Raw genomic sequence first — 17,530 nt, 5'->3', positions numbered from 1 at the left:
TTCAAATAATCAAATATGCATATATATAATATATCAGATAACCAGGTGAAATATTGTAACAGTATGAGATAACTAAGGGACAGCAAAAGAGATGAGAGATAACAGTACATTAAGGACAGCAATCACTCATTATATGGCTTTTGCTTCTATATCCTGGAGGTCCTTTCATTTAGCGTTATTCTATATGGCCTTATATATCTAGGTTTTGTTCTAATGTAGATCTCTGCTATGAGAGCCCAAGGTAGAGATGAGACTTACGGAGTTTTCTGTGCAGGTTGGCTTTGAACCATGAACCTTAGATTTTAGTCTCCTGCGTAGGATTACAAGTGTGAGCCACCAGCACCTGGCTTATTTAAGCAATTCTTTTTTTTTTTACTATGTTGTCATCCTGATATTTTACTATGCTGTATTCCTCCTGAAACACATTTGTAGTGGCAATAGACAAATCTGTGATTTGCTTAGAATTTATTTTTATACATGAATTGATCTCGAATCTTAATTATTCTGAATGATTAATCAAGTGGCGTAGGACTATTAATTATTCCCATTTTCTATTTTTTTAATTTTTGGATCAGTCGTGGGGCTTGGGCACTATTCTTAAGCTCAAGGCTGCAGCTTTTCTCCTTGAGCCACAGCACCACTCCTTTTTCTATAATTTTATAGTGCCACCTACTTCATGTGCAAAGTACTAACTAATGTATTTGTCTGTTCCTAGGCTATTCTGTCTTTGTGTCTGTATGGATAGTGTTAATATATATATATATAAATATATATATTAACATTTAATGGGAAACAACTCATTCTTTACTGCCTTTTCTCAAGAGTATGATTCTTTATTTCGTATGGAAATTTTTTAAAATTTCATTTTATTGTCAGAGTGAGTGATGTATAAAGGAATTACAGATACATTTGTAAGGTAGTGGGTGCATTACTTCTTGAACATTGTTACTGCTTCCCGTGTTTCTCTCCCACTTTCCCTACCCTGAAACCCCTCCCCAGTTGTAAAGTTCATTTCCAACATGTTGTCTTGTGAATATCGCTGTTACATTGGTTCACCCTTTGTCCTTTGTCTCCTCATCTTGTTTTCCCCCATCCCTTTCCTAATTCAAATAAACAAACAAGTGTATATACAGTACATCATTTAACAAAGTCAGATACAGCAACTACAGGGAATAAACAGTAAGGGGAAAAAACCCACAAAAAAAGTAAAGAAATAACTTCATACAGTATGTTAAAAACAACCACCACAAAGGTAAACCTCTTTTTCCATATCCTGGAGTTCATTTCCCATAGCATCATCCTATATGGCCAAATGCACATAGATTTTGAGCTTTTGTGCTCCCCTGCTAGGAAAATCCTGGACATATACTAATTATTACAAATGAGGGAAACTGGAGCCTACGCTTCTTTGGTTCTGGCTTACTTCACTTAATATGATTTTTTCCAAGTCTTTCCATTTCCTTACAAATGGGGTGATGTCATTCTTTCTAATGGCAGCATAAATTATATTGTGTATAAATACCACATTTTCTTGATCTATTCGTCTACGGAGAGGCATCTGGGGTGTTTCCATATCTTTGTATGGTAAATAATGCTACAGTGAACATGTTTGTGCTGTAGGTTTAATATGCCATTGTTTATGGTCACTTGGGAAAATGCCCAGGAGTGGAATTGCTGGGACATAGTGGAGCTCTATGTTTAGTCTTTTGAGAAACCAATATACTGCTTTCCAGAGTGGTTGAACGATTTTACACTTCCACATCTGAGACAGCATCTGTGTTTATTAGATTTATTTCTTTTCTCTTATTTCTGCCAGTCCTGAGGCTTAAACTCAGAGCCTGAGCAATGTCCTTGGGCTTTCTCAACGCTAGAGATCTACCACTTGAGCCACGGCCAGCTTTTTCTATCGAACCCAGGTCTTTGTGCTTGCTAGGCAAGCACTCCACCACTAGGCCAAATTCCTGGCCCTTATTAGATTTTTTTTGTAATGAAAATGGCCATTCTAACTGGGGTGAGGTGGAATCTTAAAGTTTTTTGATTTGCATTTGTTTACCTTTTTTTTTTTTACTTTGCCAGTCCTAGGGCTTGAACCCCAGGCCTGAGCACTGTCCGTAGGCTTTCTCAAGGCTAGCACTCTGCCGCTTGAGCCACAGTATCACTTCCAGCATTTTGTATCTATGTAGTACTGAGTGAGGAATTGAGCCAGGGTCTTCATGCATGCAACACAAGCACTACACAACTAGGCCAAACTCCTGGCCCCTTGATTTGCATGTCTTTCATGGCCAGAGATGTCCATTATTTCTTCATGGGTGTATTGGCCATTCTTATTTCCTTTTCAGAGAAGTCTTTCTTTTAAGTTTTTTTTTGTTTTTGTTTTTGTTTTTGTTGGTCATGGGACTTGAAATCTGGGTCTAGGTGCTGTCCTTGAGCCCTTCAGTTCAACGTTACCACCCTACCCCTTTGAGCAACAGCACAACTTCCTGTTTTCTAGTGGTTAATTGGAGATAAGAGTCTTATGTTCTTTAGTGCCCGGGCTGGATTTGAACCACAATCCTCAGATCTTAGCCTCCTGAGTAGCTAGGACTACAGGCATGAGCCACCACCCCTGGCTCTTTAAGTCTTTAGCCCACCTCTTAATGGGATAGTTGTTTCTTTCAGGTTTTTTTTTTTTGGTCAACTGTTCGGCTTGAAATCTGGTTCTGGGCACTGTCCCTGAGCCCTTCAGCTCAAGGCTAGCGCTCTACCACTTGATCCACAGCTCCACTCCTCATCGTCTGGTGGTTAATGGGAGAGAAGATTCTCAGGGACTTTCATGCCCAGGCTGGCTTTGAACCTCAATACTCAGATCTCAGGCTCCTAAATAGCTAAAATTACAGGCATGAGCCACTGATGCCTGGCTGAGGATTTGCTTTTGAGATATTTAATTTTTTGAGATATAGTTGAGATATGAGGTCCTTGTCTGTTGTATGGCTAGTGAAGATCTCCGACTCTGTGGGCTTTCTATTTAACTTGCTAGCTATGATCTTTGCCATACAGAAGCTCTGCAGTTTAATGCAGTTCAGTTTGTCCAAAATTCCTTTAATTTGCTGTGTTTCTGGACTCTTAAGAAAGTTTCAACCTGTGCCAAGGAGCCTTAGTGTATCTATTACTTCCTGTAAAATTTTCAGGAAATCTGCTTTTACCTCAAGGTCTTTAATCCATTTGGAATTGATTCAGGTGCAGGGTGACATGTAAGGATTCAACTTTAGTTTTCTATGGGTGTTTAACCAATTCTGCCAACACCATTTGTTGAAGAGGCTGTCTTTCATCCATCATATTTTTGGTTCCCTTATCAATAATTAGATAGCCATAGGACTGCAGGTTAATTTCTGGGTCTCCAGTTCTATTCCATTGGTCCTCAGGCCTGTTCTTGTGCCCCTACTAAGCTGTTTTTATTACTGTAGCTTTGTAATAGAGTTTGAAATTTGGCATTGATATTCCTCCAGCGCTGCTCTTTCTGTTAAGGATTGTTTTTGCTATGTGGGGTATTTTATTATTCCACATCATTGTTGGATTGCTTCCTCTATTTCATTAAAGAATGACGTTGGGTTATTGATTGATATTGCATTGAATTTGTAGATAGCCTTTGGCAATATTGCCATTTTCATGATATTAATTCTATGGGAATTTTAAGATCACTTTACTTTGAACCTTAAGGTCTATAAGAAGTATTAAGAGTCAATTGGAACTTCATTTTACTTATTGATTATTTGCAGATAGAAATAACATCTTTACAAAAATGGCAGTCTGTCGAGTGGTGGTGGCTCACACCTGTAACTTAGCTCCTCAGGAGGCTGAGATCGGAGTATCAAGGTTCAAAACTAGCCTGGACAAAAAAGTCCGTGAGACTTTTATCTCCAATTAACCACCAGAAAACTGCAGGTGGCGCTGTGGCTTAAGTGGTAGAGTGCTAGCTTTGGATTGAATAGTTCAGGGACAGCACCCAGGCTCAGAGTTCCCAGGATTGGCCAGCAGAGTTTCCAAGACCAACGGACAGGGAGTGGTGGGAAGAATGACAATCTTCTATTCTTCTTTTATCTAGGTATTTTAGTGAGTTAAAGAAAAGTTTTTAGTTTCTCTGTAAAGATCTCCCACACATATCGTTAGAGATATTTTTTTGTGTTTTTAATGTGCTCAAGGTTACATTGTGTTACTGTTTTTCACTGACCTGTAAGAACATTTGATTCTCCTCTGTTTTAAAAATCTATTCTCCAGGCTGGGAGTTGAGCCTAGTTGTAGAGTGTGGCCTAGCATGAACAAAGACCCAGGTTTGATTCCTCAGTATCATATACATGGAAAAAAGTTAGAAGTGGTGCTGGTGCTGTGGCTCAGGTGGTAGAGCTCTAGCCTTGAGAAAACCCAAGGACAGTGCTCAGGCCCTGAGTTCAAGCCCAGGACTGGCAAAAAAATAAATAATAAAAATCCATTCATCTTGATTACCTCTCTATGTCCAATCATTTCTTTATGGATTTTGCCAAGGTTTTAGAAACCTTGATGTTAAATATACTTAAAATACACAAATCTTAACTGGTCAATGAATTATTACAGATTGTTTTTAGTGTACTAATGTAATTTAAGCAGCTTCTTCCTCCAGTTCTTTATGCATTCCAAATTTAATATTTTTCAGTATGATTTTTTTCCTGAAATAACTTCACTTAAGCATGTCAGAGGCTACAAGCTCTAATTATCTGCATTTGAAGTATTGATATTTTTGAATTTGCCAAAGAAATCTTTTGAAGTTTTCAAAGGTCATTTCCTTGCCTTTATTTGGAAATGCTAACAGAAGTTCATAAAAGGGTACTGATTTCAATTAATGCACTACAGCCCAGTATTTGGACAGTCCCAATTACCTTGCTTTATTTGCCATAATACATCTTAGTTTTAATCTATTTCAAGATATAGTGCTGATAAATGCAACTATATTTCCAAATATATTGGATTCCTGTTGCGATACTCTCCCTAGGTGTAACTGGAGACCTAGGACAGAGGTCCAGCTCTGGGAATTCCAACATATCAGGTATATCCATTGGCTCCAATATCTCAATTAAAGACCTGAATAGTAGTGAGGGGCAAAAAGATACTGGTTCATGTGCAGTGGAAGAGGAGTATAACAATTTCACTCCAGGCCGGGAGTTTGGCCTAGTGGTAGAGTGCTTGCCTAGCATGCGTGAAGACCTGGGTTCGATTCCTTGGTACCACATGCATAGAAGAAAGCTGGAAGTGGTACTGAGTCTCAAGTGATAGAGCTCTAACCTTGAGAAAATCGAAGGACAGTGCCCAGGCCTTGAGCTAAAGCCCAAGACTGGCAAAAAAAAAGAATTTCACTCCATCCATGGAGTACAAACATAAATTTAGTTGTAGACAGAGGAAGAATTGTGGCAAGTTTAAGAAAGAATACATAATTAAACAGTTCTGATTAATGGTGGTAAAGGTGTTCCTTTCCTGCATCTTTGTCTCAGGATTTATCAGGTGGGGTTTTGTCAGAATAAGAAAGTCATTGGGGTACTGGTGGCTCATGTTTATAACTCTAGCTACTCATGAGGCTGAGATCTGAGGATCTCTGTTCAAAGCCAGTCCTTACAGACTTAGCCAAGAGACTATCTCTAATTAACCAGCAAAAAGCCCAAAGTACAGATGTGGCCCAATTGCCAGCCTAGATCCAAAAGTGCAAGCGAGAGAGAGGGAGGTCCTCTCAAGCTTCACTAATCGCACCAAAAATAAAAACAAAAAGATGAGTTAGGCACGATGGCTCTAGCTACTCAGGAGGTTGAGATCTGAGGATTGCGGTTCAAAGCCAGCCTGGGCACTAAAGTCTGTGAGACTCTTATCTTCAATTAAACACTGGAAAATGGGAAGTGGGGCTCTTGCTCAAGGGGTGGAGTGGTAGCCTTGACTGAAGAGCTCAGGGACAATGCCCAGGCCCAGAGTTCAATCCTTACAACCAACAAAAAAAAAGAATTGTATACGTGTGTGCATTTATATATCCATATATATGCACATATTTGCATGTGTATACATATACACATACATTTGTAATTATATATGGATATATAAAATTATGTATGTATTTTAGGTCTGGCTTTCACATATGAGTGAAGATATAAGATATCTCCAGTTGTATCTTTTTTTCTGTAAATGTCATGATTTCATTTTTTCCTCTTTTTTTTTTGGTCATTCCTGGGGCTTGAATTGTAGACCTGGATGTTCTCCCTGAGCTCTTCAGCTCAAGTCTACTGCTCTACCACCTGAGCCACAGCGCCACTTCTTGATTTCATTTTTTTATGATTTCATTATTTTATGACTATGTAATATCTCATAGTATGCTTATATTGTTTGGTACTGTGGCTAATTCTATCATGAACAGTGCCACAATAAACATAGTTATGCAGGTATTTTCTAGTATATTTTCTTTCCTTTATATATGCGCCAAGTGGTATTATGGCATTATAAGGAAGGTATATTTTCAGTCTTTTGTTCCTGTTGTTGTTGATTATGGAGCTTGAGTTCAGGGCCCAGGCTCTGTCCTTGAGCTCTTTTTTCAACATTTTGAGCCATAGCTCCATTTCTGATTTTGGGGTGGAGATAAGATTCTCATATCCTTTCCTGCCCAGGAACCTTAGATCTCAGTAGCTGGAATTACAGGTATGAACTACTTGGTGCCCAGTCAGTTTCACTGGAGTGAGATTAAATGATTAACACATTAGTGATTTTGATTTACATTTCCTTTATGGCTAAGGATGTTGAACTTTTTATGGATGTATTAGCCATTTGGATTTTTTGTGAGTACTGTCTGTTCAGTTACCTGCTCTTTTATTTATTGGATTATTTGTTCTCTTATTGTTTAATCTTTGAGTTCTTTGTATATTCTAGATATTAATCCTTTACCCGTTGAATATCTACCAAAGATTTTTTTTCCCCATGTCATGTTTGTTTCTTGGTTCTGGTGATTGTTCTTTTGTTGCACATTTGAGGTAGTCCTATTTGTGAATTCTTGCTCCAATATTCTGGGCATCTCAAGTTCTATTCAGAAAAAGTTACTTGTACCTATACTTTCCAGAATTTATCCTATGTTTTCTGTAGTTAAGGTTTCAGGTCTTACTTTGAGCTCTTTATTCAAGTGGAGTTTATTTTTACAGGCCAAGAGGTAGAGATACAGGGGATAGGAGCATGGCATAGTGGTAGAGTCCTGGCCTAGCATTCATGAAACCCTGAGTTCAATTCCTCAGTGCCAAATACACATAAAAAGCCAGAAGTAGCCCTGTGGCTCAAGTGACAGAGCACTAGCCTTGAGCAAAAAGTGTCCAAGGACAATGCACAGGCCCTGAGTTCAAGCCTCAGGACTGGCAAAAAAAAAGAGATAGAGATACAGTTTTAGTTTCCTGCAGGTAAATTGATAGGCATTGTTCACACCGTCATTTCGTGAAGAGATGGTTTTGCCTCCTTTGTCAGAAATCAGTTGGTATTATTCCAGGATCTTCTGTATTTTTTCCATTAATCCTCAAGTTTGTTTTTGTGCTGGTACAAAATTGCTTATGTTACTATGGCTCTGTAATATTATTTGGAGTCTGGTCTTGTGATACCTTCACTGGTGCTCTTTTTTTTTTGTCTGGGGTTGACTTGTTGTTTGGATCTTTTGTGCCTCCATATGAATTTTTAAAATTTATTTCTCTAAATTTTGAGGTATTATATTGGAGATTTAATAGACATTCTATTGAATCTGTAGATTGCTTCTAGGATATGGTCATTTCCATGATAAAAATTTTGTTAATCCATGAGTATGGGAGTTCTTTCCATCTTTTGATGTCTTTTAAAATTTCTTTCTTTGGGGTTTTATAGTTTTCTTTGTGGAGGTCTTTTATGGCCTTGGTTTACTATGTAAGTATTTATTGTTTTTATGGCCTATTGTAAATGGAATTTGCTTTCCTGATTTCTATCTCAACCTGTTCATTGTTGGATACAGAAAAGCTACTGATTTTTGAGGATTGATTGTATGTTCTTCTGCCTTTCCAAATGTATTTCCTCTTCATGGGTCATTCTACGTAGTTTAAAAATTGTGTTCAAGTACTTTTATAAAGGAATTTTAGTTCAGCAAATCAGTTTGTAAGTACAAAGCTCCTTGATTGGTGTCATTCCTTCCACTGTTTTCCCCATCTTTCCCAACCTCATATATATCCTCGCTACATGGTTCTGTTTTCACATATGTACATTGTATGTACTGACTGTCTTTGACTACTTTTTTCTTTACTGTTGTCTTCCCTTAACTGTTGTGAAGTGGCCTTCTTTGTCTCTTCTGACTGATTTTAGCTTGAAGTCTTATTTTAAAAAAGTATGGTTATTCTTATCTGATTTGTGATTATTTTATTTATTTATTTTCACTTTTTTGCCTGTCCTTGGCTTGAGCTCAGGGCCTGAGCACTGTCCTTGGACTTTCTCAAGGCTAGAGCTCTACTACTTGAGCATCAGCACCATTTCAGGCTTTTTTCTATGTATGTGGTACCGAGGAATTGAACCTGGGTCTTCGTGCATGCTAGGCAAGCACTCTACCACTAGGCCAAACTTCTGGCCGATTTGTGATTATTTGCTAGGATTTGCAGGTGGTCTTTGGTTTTTGGCAAGACCAGTCATTCCACTGGTCAGAGCTTTTGGAATACTTATTTAGCTAGTCTAGTAGTAGGAAGGAGATAGAGAGGATAATCCTCTTTTGTTTTAATCCAAATTGCATTGATGGTAGACTAAAACAAAGTAACTCTACACACTGCTGTAGATAACATGCAGAATTTCCTACCACTTGGATCTTAGAAAAGTGCCTTTTATTCATTTTTCCTTTGTTCTTCCACAATATTTTTGTTCAGCTAGGACTGACTAAGATAAAACTCCCACAAGATTATGAATAACAGAACTATCTTAGAAGTAAGCGGGGAGGAAATACACAAAATTTTCATAAGACAACACTGTAGTTGTTATGTAGAAGATGATTATTTGGTCTTTCCAAACACAGGACAGAGGAATAAGCTATATTGTACAATTTTCTAAGATAATAGTCTGGAATGAGAGTGAAAAGGTGCTCCATCATATTGATGAGAAATATGATAGATGTGAGGCAGGTTAGATCAGGGAAATGTGTCATGGAAAGCAATAGAAATTCAGAGGTGCTGTATTAATGAATAGCTTTAAAAGCACATAAGCACTATTTTATTTGCTTTATGCCTTACAATCTCTCATAAGCTGCAACATTTACTTATTTCTCACCTTATCTAAAAGCTCAGTTCATTAAATGTTCTAGGACTGAGTCAGGAAATCTTATGAAAAGACACTGAATCTGCAAAAATTACTCTGTTGGGCATAAAATGTGCTTGAAAAGTGTATTTATTCACTTATTTATCACAAAGATGGACCATCTGTTCTGAAGGAAATGTGTGGCAGCATCCATCACTTGTTTGAGGGAGAGCCCAGGCATCAGTAAGCTAGCCAGCATTGAAATCTCTAGGTACAGTTGATTAAAAAACAAGTGACATCAATAATTTTGGAATGTACTGTGTATCAGAACAAAAGGGAGCCAAACTCTAGTCTACTTTTCTATTTATATCCATGATGTTATAGCACCTGTTACCAGATGTGTCCAAACCCATGTCTAGATTGTGAACTATCTTTGTTTTGTTTGCTGACAATCTTTTCATGCCTCTATTTGTCCTCAAATTCTTATTTGTGGCATAGTAATGCCCTTTGTATATATACTCCTCGGAGTATGGCTATTGATCAGGAATCAAGTTTACCAGATCCAGGATATAATAACAGTACACGCTTCTTATTAAGGGTCCTCTTGAGTCCTTGGCTTGGCTTGCCAAAATACGGCACGAGATTGCGGTTCCTGGTTGAGTAGTAGGGAAAACAAGTTCTTGCCTCATCAGAGAAAGAATTTACAGAGCAGACACAGAGGACACTAAAGCAGGAATAGATTTATTAATGTGAAACAAAGTTAAGGCAAAGAAAAATTGCACCTTGCATATGGGAAGGTGGGCAAGGAATCTCCAAGAGGAGTCTGCACTGAGATTCCTAAGACCTCGTTTGTTTTTTTTTTTAATTAGGGTCTATAGACATGGGGGTGGTCTATCATGGAAATCTGGAATGTGTGTGTGTGTGTGTGTGTGTGTGTGTGTGTGTGTGTGTGTGTGTGTATTTTTTTCTACATGTTGGGCAGTGGGGTTGGATGGAATAGGGGTTGAAAGTAACTGGGAATATTATTTTCTGCAGGCTTCAGGAGTTATGTCACAAGTTATCCTGTTACTATCAGCTGCCCAGAAAGTGATGCATTATCAATATCCATGCCATTATTGTATGGCCTTCAGATTACCTAAGTCCCTACCTAGTCCCTATATCAACTGTAGCACACAGGCCTTCTCTAAACTTCTTCCATTGTCTCCTTTTGTTTATTTATATATTTTTATTACACTTAGTTAAACAAAGGAGTTTAACTTGAACATATTAATCTGTACAGTGCATCTTGATGAATGTTACCCTTTCTATCATTCATTCTCCTCCATCTCTTCCAACCCTACTCACACCCCCTTAAGTTACCTGGTTACATTTTCACATTTATAAATTGAAATTTATGACTTTATCTACTATGCTTCTCTCCTGTCTCCAGTCCTCTCTGACAAAACTTGTTTTAGCTTCCTGTTGTTTCTCTTGTAAGTTAGTTGCTCAAAGAATTATGCTACAGGAATCCTTCCCTGTGTGTAACATACTTTAGTCAAACTGTATATTTATGCATTATGCCCTTGTATGTTTTCATATATGCTTGTAATTTAGATCAGATTTCCATGTTCTGAGCTTGACTTAAATTTTTCCAGCAAGTGACATATTATTCTTGAAGAATATGAAGAATCCTGGGATTTCCTCGGGTCTACCACTTTACCATGTGAACCACAGTATCACTTCTGGCTTTTTCTGTGTATGTGGTACCAAGGAATTGAACCCAGAGCTTGATACATGCTAGGCAAACGCTCTACCACTAGGCCATGCTCCCAGCCCCCTATTTGTTTATTTTTTGCACCAGTCTTAGGGCTAGAACTCAGGGCCTTGGTGTTGTTCCTAATTTTTTTGTGTTCAAGCATGGCATTCTAACAGTTAAGACAGCTCTACTTCTAGCTTTTTGGTGATTAGAGACTAGTCTCACAAACTTTGCTGTCTGGGCTGGTTTTGAACAATGATCCTCAGAGTTTAGCCTCCTGAATAGCTCAGATTACAGGTATGAACCATTGATACCTGACTTTTAACACCTTTTAAGATTATTTGAAAGAATTATGAAACAAAATAGTTTCTATCCCTCTGCAGCTATGCCGCTCCGGAGGAGAAGATACCAAACTTCTGTATCTAAGGTTAATTTTGTTGCTTGGAAAGATTTATATTTGTAAAACTAGGCTTTGGAGTTTATCAGCTTGTTTTTGTTTTTGTTTTTTGCTAGATGTGGTGCTTAAAATTAGGGCCTGAGCACTGTCCTTGGGCTTTCTCAAGGCTAGAGCTCTACCACTGGAGCCACAGCAGCATTTGTAGCTTTTTCTATGTATGTGGTACTGAGAAATCGAATTCCAGTCTTCGTACATGCTAGGCAAGCACTCTACAACTATGCCAAACTCCCAGCCCCATCAGCTTGTTTTAAAGAAAGGACAAGCCCAAGCCCAGTGATGCTGGCAAAAAAATGGAGAAGGGGAAAGAATGAAATTCTGTATTTTTTACCTTGCAAAGTTGCACTTGGGAGATCATAATCCTTTTTTGGTGAATGGGAGCCTTTTGAGTCATTTGTTCTCTTTTCTGTAGTTTCTAGCCTTTTGTCTTTTCCTGCTGAACTCGTGATAATTTTCTGTGATTTGTCTTTTAGTATTCATGCATTCTCTTACTGTACTATTTAAAGCAGTCCTTGAACTTGTAATGCTGTATTTTGCCCCTGGATATTTGATATCAACCATTTGTTATGGTTTAGTGCTTTGCTTCAACATATCTTCAAATTCATTTATTTAGATGAAATGTAGTTATCTTAAGTTATCTTACAATTTTCCATTTGATAAGACCAGTGTTTAAAATCTCTGTGTGGGCTGTGGGTTGTTTTTTTTTTGTGCTAGTCCCAGGGCTTGAACTCAGGCCTGAGAACTGTCTGTGGGTTTTCTCAAGGCTAGCACTTTGAGCTAAAGAGTCCAGGGACAGAGCCCAAGCCCCACGACCTACCAAAAAAATTGTTTCCAGCCTGAGAATTTGTCCCAGTATTCTAGCAGGCATTTATCAGAAAAAGGAAACTCATCAACTCTTTACATTTTAGATTTAGGTTAGGTTTAAGCTGAGAAATTCCCGTTACCTTTATAGATTTTTTTATCTTTTATATTATAGAGGAAATACTCAAGTTTATGTAGCAAGTAAGTGATAATATTGGCATTTGAATTCAATTCTGGGTAATTATTTTGTTTCTGGGTTTTAGGATGTCTTTCAGGAAACAGTTAAGTGGTTCATGTACTTACTTGTACTTGGATTTCATCCTATTGTTGGAACATAGATTTCCCTACTTTTTTTCCCCACGAGGTTCCTATTCCGTTTCTAACTTACTTTGACAAATAAAGACCCTGTTTTACCACTTTGCCTTTGGAATTGAATTTAGGGCCATTTGGTACCCTCACTCAGACCATAAAACTTTATTTTCTTTTCAACTGCAGGATTTTCTACCCAAAAAGACCAAAATGTATTTCAAACTGAATTTGAGAGGCACTAAAAACCAACAGATTCTCTGCGAAGCAAGAAGTAAGAAGGATGATATAGGTAGGGGTTAGATAAAAAGCTTAATTATAAGGAATTAGGATAGTTCAGTAATTCGGTGAGTATCCACAAGTTATATCAAATGCAGAAGCCAGGTGCAGGAGCCAAGAAAACTTGAGTTGAGTCTTAGTTCCCTAACTTATCAATTAAAATGTTGGGCAATCATCTTTAAAATTGGGATCAAACTAAAGATGGTGATTTGGATTCACACATTAATCCAAGCTAATTGGTAGAAGGAGTGAGGTTCTGGTTCTTGTTCTGCCTGGACAAAACTGGAGAAATCAAGCAAGACATCCATCTTTTTTTGCCAATCCTGGAGCTTGAGTTCAAAGCCTGGGCACTGTCCTTAGGCTTACTCAATGCTAGTGCTCTATCATTTGAGCCACAATACCACTTTCAGCATTTTCTGTGTATGTGGTACTGAGAAATCAAACCCAGGGCTTCATGCATGGTAGCCAGGCACTCTACCAGTAGGCCAGGCTCCTGGCCCTAAGTTACAGATTTTTTTTTTGCCAGTCCTGGGCTTGGGCTTAGTGCCTGAGCACTGTCCCTGGGTTTTCTCAAGGCTAGAGCTCTACCACTTGAGCCACAGTACCATTTCTGGCTTTTTTCTATGTATAACAACAAACATATAAACAAAAGGGTACAAAATAGAACTGTGTAAACCTAGGCATTTTAAGGAAGAGTGAGGAAAAGCTGAGAATGAACCAGAAGAGAAATGGGAAGGGAACTAAGATGAATTCTGGATGTACCCTCTTGTGGTAATTCAAGCATTTCCCAGAATAAGTTTCCCCTCTTTTATCTTCTGTTTCCAGGACCCTACTTTGGAATCCTTCTACCTACCAATTGCAAAAGAGGTAAAAACAAACAAATAAACAACCACCCCTGGTGTTATTGAGGGGCTGAATTCCTTTCCATGTTTTATTATGCCACAAACCAGTCAATCTCAGTTCTCATCATATCCTATTTGCATATATTTATAATTAATATATATATGGTTTTTGTAACAATATTCCGTTGTAGTAAGGCCTATGGATAGCTTGAAAACTATAACAAGGAGGTGTGGTTCAAGTGGTAGGCTGTCAGCCTTGAACAGAAAAAACTAAGCAAAAGCTCCTGTCCCTGAATTCAAAGCCTTCATACAAAAAAATGAAGATGATCTGTACTTAATTTTACCTCTTTCTACCTCCAGGCTGTTTCCACACATTTTTGTATAATTTCTATAGAAGGAACTTAGTCAATTCTTTTTTTTCACCTCAAATTCTAAATAATATAGCTGTACAATTATTTCTTGAGTTAATTATTTCATGCATTAGATGTTGCTTTTTATGGTAGATGAAGCTTTAAAATCTTACTTTTTTCTCCCACTTCCCTTTTTCTTTCAAAAATTGTTATTTTGACTTTTGCTTAATGATAATATGTATACTGTGTGATGGTGCAAACATTTGGCTCAGTTGGGGGTAATAATTAAACTGATTATTTCTCTCATGTATTTGTATAATTTCTGCATTTAGTTATTTTCTTTCATCTACATATTTAACTATTTGTATATCAATGTCCATTAGACTTATGTCTATTTTTTTCCATTTTTTTTGCCAGTCCTGAGACTTGAACTCAGGGCCTGGGCACTTGTCCTTTGGACACTTTTTGCTCAAAGGCTGCGCTCTGCCACTTGAGCCACAGCACCACTTCCAGCTTTTTCTGTGTATGTGGTACTGAGGAATCGAAACCTGGGCTTTGTTCATGCTAGGCAAGCACTCTACCAGTAGGCCATGCTCCTAGCCATGTCTATTTTCGTAATTTTGCTATATGTCCAAATAAATAATATTATCTATTAAAAAATCTACTTTGTAAAAATCCTTTTTTCTAGAATTTTCTGTCCTGATCCAATATGGACTATGTTACCTCCTGAGACTGGAAATTTTTTTCTTTTTCATTGTAAAAAATGTTTAATGTCATCTGAATATTTAGAATAAGATGTAATATTGAGACCTTTATAAAGTGTAGATACTGCTTGTATTTAAAAAGTTTTTTTTATACTGCTTACATTTTTAAAAATAACAAAATGTGGCATGTTATTAAATCTGTAACAAAATGACTCCCAAAACAAATATGAACAAATCTGATGTATGTGTTCTCCTTAATATTCTGAAGTTTCCTCAAAATGTGGACATTTGCATCTCTGCTGCCCTGATCACTTTGCAGATAGATTGTTTATATGTTCTTGTATATGAGCATTGAGTTATTTTAGTTTTTCTTTTATAATTTCCCAAGTTCCTAAAACAGAGGTTTTCATGTATTATTGATTTCTGTGATGTTTGTTTGTTATAGGCCTTTAGTTGTTGAATTAAGTGTGTGTGTGTGTGTGTGTGTGTGTGTGTGTACTGGGGTTTAGACTCAGGGCCTTACTCTCACTTGGCTTTTCATTCAAGGCTGGTGTTCTACCACTTGAACCACAGCTCCACTTTTGGTTTTTGGATGGTTAATTGGAAATGAGTCTATTGGAGTTTCTTGCCCAGGACTGGCTTTGAACTGAGATCCTTGGATCTCAGCCTCATGAGTAGCTAGGATTACAGGCATGAGCCACCATCATACAGCCAGGATTTCATATATATATATATATATATATATATATATATATATATATATATATATATATATATGTGGTGGGACATGGGGCTTCTGGGCGCTGTTCCTGAGCTCTTCAGCTCAAAGATACCACTCCACCCCTTGAGCCACAGGCCCACTTCCTGTTTTCTAGTGATTAATTGGTGATAAGAGTCTCATGTTCTTTAGTGCCCAGGCTGACTTTGAACCAAGATCCTTAGATCTGAGCCTCCTGAGTAGCTAGGATTACAGGTGTGAGCCACCAGTGCCCAGCTCTAGGATTTCCTGTTTTAAGGATGAGTAGTGTCCCATTATGTGTATATAGATGAGGTTTTTTTAATTTGTAAATCCATTTGCCTGCCAACAAATTGTTTACATTTCTTGGCTATTGTGGATACTGCTGCAATGAAAAAAAATTATGTATTTGTTCATGATAATGATTTTATATCCTTTAGATCCATATATTGGGTTATACGATCATTCTATTTTCAGTTGTTTGAAGAACTTCCAGGTGGCTCTTGCCTGTGATCCTAGTTACTTAACAGTGTAATGATTTCTCATTGTGCTTTTTTTGTCAGTCCTGGGGATTGAACTCAGGGCCTGGACACTGTTCCTGAGCTTTCTCAAGGCTAGTGCTCTACCACTTGTGCCACAGTACCACTTGTAGCTTTTTGTACGTGTATGTGGTACCAAGGAATAAATCCTAGGGCTTCATGCATGCTAGGCAAGTACTCTACACTAGGCCACACTCCTGGCCCCTCATCGTGCTTTCAAAGTACAGTTTTTTTGATAACTGGCGATTTTGAGCACCTTTGCACATACCAGTTGACTATTTTCCTGTGCTCCTTGCATAGTTGTCTGTTCAGATCCTTTGGTCAATTTTTGTTGTGTCAGTTTGGGGCTTGAACTCACAGACAGGGTGTTGTTCCTGAGTGTGTGTGTGTGTGTGTGTGTGTGTGTGTGTGTGTGTGTGTGTGTGTGTGTGTGCGTGTTGTATAGTTGTCTGTCTGTTCAGATCCTTTGCCCAATTTTTGTTGTGCCAGTTCTGGGATTTGGACTCAGGGCCTGAACATTATCCCTGAAATTCTTTGGTCAAGAATAGCATTCTACCACTTGAGCCATAGCACTACTTCCAGATTTTTTCTCAGTAGTTTATTGAAGAATCTCTCAGCATTTCCTTCTGGGCTGGCTTCAAACTGCAATCCTCAGATCTTAGCCTCCTATCTAGTAGTATAGGCCTGAGCCACCAGCATGTCTTGCCCTTGGGCTTTTTTTTCCCTGGTTAATTAGAGGTAAGAGTCTCATGGACTTTCCTGCATGGGCTGGCTTTGAACTGCTATCTTCAGATCTCAGCCTTCTGAGCAGGATGACAGTCATGAGCAATATCACTCAGCTTTTAATTTAAGTCTGAGACTGGCACTCAAACTCAGTACCTGCTGCTTTTGCTCATTGGCTAGCACTCTACCAAGTGGCTTTTAATTTTTAACACACATATACATGTACTTATTGCATTGAATTGTATGACTTTCATTTTGGATATTAGACTTCTATTAGATAAGAACTTATAAATATTTCCTTCTACTCTGTCAGGTGCTTTTCATGTTAATTTTTTTCCTTTGCTATACTGAACTATAGAATTTGTTGTTATTTTACTTGTTTATTTTTGCTTTCTCCTTCTTTTTGTGTCTATCAGTACTGGGGCTTGAACTCAAGTCTTGAGAGCTGTCCCTTAGCTTTTTTGTTCAAACTAGCACTCTATCATGTGAGTCATAGCCCTACTTTCAGCTTTTTGGTTGTTAATTGGAGATAAGAGTCTTACAGACTTTCCTGCCTAGGATGGATTTGAACCATGATTCTCAGAACCTCAGCCTCCTGAGTAGCTACAATTACAGGCATGACCCACTGGTGCCCATCTACTTTTGCTTTAATTGCCTGTGTTTTCATTGCTAAATAGTCATTGTCAAACTCAGTGTCAAAGTCTTTCCTCAGTGCTTTATTCTAGGAGTTCTACGGTTTCAGGACTTAAATATGAGTCTATAATTTTAATTGATTTCATGTATAAGGATCTAATTTCATATTTTGC

The 17,530-nt window shown here is 37.9% G+C and overlaps 1 protein-coding gene across 2 annotated transcripts in view; it reads left to right on the top strand.

Annotated features, from left to right (window-relative positions):
• Maged1 (MAGE family member D1) overlaps positions 1-17,530 on the top strand; it is a 93,304-nt gene that overhangs the window by 52,049 nt on the left and 23,725 nt on the right. The window contains exon 1 of one of the 2 annotated variants that reach the window (XM_090326622.1): positions 13,675-13,697. The exons of the other annotated variant lie outside the window; for it this stretch is intronic. The gene's annotated coding sequence lies outside the window, so the exon portion shown is untranslated. Of the gene's footprint in view, positions 1-13,674; positions 13,698-17,530 lie in introns of those variants that run through there. 2 annotated transcript variants of the gene reach the window in all.

The sequence above is a fragment of the Megascapheus bottae genome, chromosome X (genome assembly GCF_031878675.1).
Source record: "Megascapheus bottae isolate mThoBot1 chromosome X, mThoBot2.hap1, whole genome shotgun sequence".
Lineage (NCBI taxonomy): Eukaryota > Metazoa > Chordata > Mammalia > Rodentia > Geomyidae > Megascapheus > Megascapheus bottae.
This window is presented reverse-complemented; position numbering and strand designations above follow the sequence as displayed.